The sequence below is a fragment of the Ostrea edulis genome, chromosome 8, assembly GCF_947568905.1.
Source record: "Ostrea edulis chromosome 8, xbOstEdul1.1, whole genome shotgun sequence".
NCBI lineage: Eukaryota > Metazoa > Mollusca > Bivalvia > Ostreida > Ostreidae > Ostrea > Ostrea edulis.
Window position 1 is genome coordinate 19,896,030 of NC_079171.1, and position 2,293 is coordinate 19,898,322.

General features: G+C 34.5%; 1 long non-coding RNA gene across 1 annotated transcript; it reads right to left on the reverse strand.

Annotated features, from left to right (window-relative positions):
- Positions 1–397: 397 nt before the first annotated feature.
- Positions 398–1,648, reverse strand: LOC125662038 (uncharacterized). The gene is made up of 3 exons (XR_007365235.2): positions 1,343–1,648; positions 1,129–1,233; positions 398–479 (listed from the first exon to the last, which is right to left on the reverse strand). It is a non-coding gene; the product is annotated as an uncharacterized LOC125662038 (long non-coding RNA).
- Positions 1,649–2,293: the final 645 nt, after the last annotated feature.

The following is a 2,293-nucleotide window of genomic DNA, read 5'->3' on the forward strand; positions in this document are numbered from 1 at the left end:
TCAAACCCAGAAGGGAGGAGTGATGGATTGGTATAATATGCTTATTCAGTTCATATGAACAAGTGTCTTGTGTATGCGATATCATACACAGGCAAATGTGCCTCACGTGAATTTCACGTGAAATTCACATGAATTTCACGTGAAAATTTCTATGTGAAATTCACGTTAAAAGAGCATCAAATGTGAATTCACACGAAAAAAAATCACGTGAAATTCACATGAATTTTACGTGAAATTCACATAAAATTCACGTGAATTTCACGTGAAATCTTTAACATGAATTTCACATAAAATTCACGTGAATTTCACATAAACTTTATAACGTTAAATCATACATGGATATTTTGATACCCTGAATCTCGGGTTAAGATGAACACAAAAAGGAGTACAAATCTGCTTTCAATCTGCTGATAATTTAATTGATTGAATTTGTTTTTACATGGTTGTCTTCATTGTCTTTTCTTTCTTTCTTTTAATCTCTGAAAAAGAAATATTTATGTATTAAAAGGACTGTTCAATATGCAAAAGAAGTCATTTTAAGCCTTATGTACACATACTGTACTATGAATGAAATTACATGTAGATGTAGCAGAAACGAAGAAAAAAAAGTTGCAAAATTATCAATAATCTGTGTTTGAAAGAAACATAACCTTTTATATATCATCATACAGAATAGAATAGAATTATTATACAAGATACAGAAGGAAGTCATGGAATATGTTTTCAAATTGGCATGTTCTAGTCCAGAGGCGATTTGAAAATGACTTTGCATTCCTCATTATCTAAATGAAATCTATATAAATGCATTGCTTAAAATGAAACGATTGACATTGATAGAGCTTTCAAGCTTACATTCTTCTCATTTAAAACTATTGTTAAAGGGGGGAGCAACCAATATATATACATTTTATTGGCATTACGATATATATAACAATCGATGGACATTGTTACACATCACCCCCCCCCCCCCCCCCTTTCAACGTGCCTGATGTCGATGATGCCTCTATGAAGGTAATATAGAACGTTACTTAGCACCCCTAATCAATATCTAAATCGATTAAATTATAAAAATTATGTTCTGAATTACGATTACCATGTTCTCTGATGAATAAGGAAAGATTAACAAACCGTGTAGAGTTATGCGATTCTGCGACACGTCCCCGAAGTGACTTCCGTATTTTCGCTGTCGTGCCTATTCGTTGACGTACCCCGTCTAAAGTAATTCTCATCAGTCTGAAATAAGCGGTTGCATTAGGAACTTTAGATCACATAAATGTAATAAACCTAATGGTTTGAATTTACACTGAACATTTATATATTACAATGCTCAATCTCATCTTACCTGTAGAGTTTCTATGTACTTTCACATTCGCTGTCTTGCATACGTCAGACGCGTCAGACGGCTTACTCGAGTGTGACGTCACAGTCTTGTAACTATTACCGGAATCTGACTGTTACAGTGTAAAGCTTTATATATATTTTTAAAAGTTATCTAAATATACATGGACAGTATTGTTAAGGATTGTTCATGTTTTTCGCTTTCTTCCGAGTGCTAGAAATCTGTGTTTTCCTTTTGATTGACGATCTACAAATTCGGGATGGTGAATACGGCTGATAGAAATTTTCATTTCTACACATGCGTGTATCAGCAATTTCCAATAAGTCTAACTTTATGCATACACCAGCTTCCAAGGTATCACACCGGTAATTATTCTCGATGTATCTAATAAGGAGGGGGGGGGGGGGTAATTAAAATTGATGCCAAACTACCGACAGCGGAAAACAATATGGCATTTTTTCCCACCTGCACAATACTACCCTCAAATCACATGTATGTAAACAGCCCAAGTGCACTCCGACAAGTAGCCTGTTACTAACATCATAAAGCAGCGAGATAAAAACTTTAAGGTAGTACTCTACATCGTCATAATGGCTGACTTCCTTTAAAAACATGGATGAAAAAATCGATATCAGCAATATTTGCCTTTTCCTTTTCCAGTTAGATACCTAGCCGAGTAGCTCAGTAGGTTAGAATACCGACTGTTGACCTGTAGGTCGCAGGTTCGAGTCCAGCAGGGGTTTTAAATTTTTTTCAGATTACCTTCTACTAAAACTGTATTTTTTGACAAAATAAAGTAAATTTGAAATTTTTCAACTTCAAAATATTTTTGTACATATCCTCCACTTTTCATCTACATCAAATTTCTCTGGTGTAGCACACCTCCTTAACTCATCTTCAGTAGTTTTACAAAACTGACAAAAACAACAATCTTTTGGAATGCATGGTTTTGAA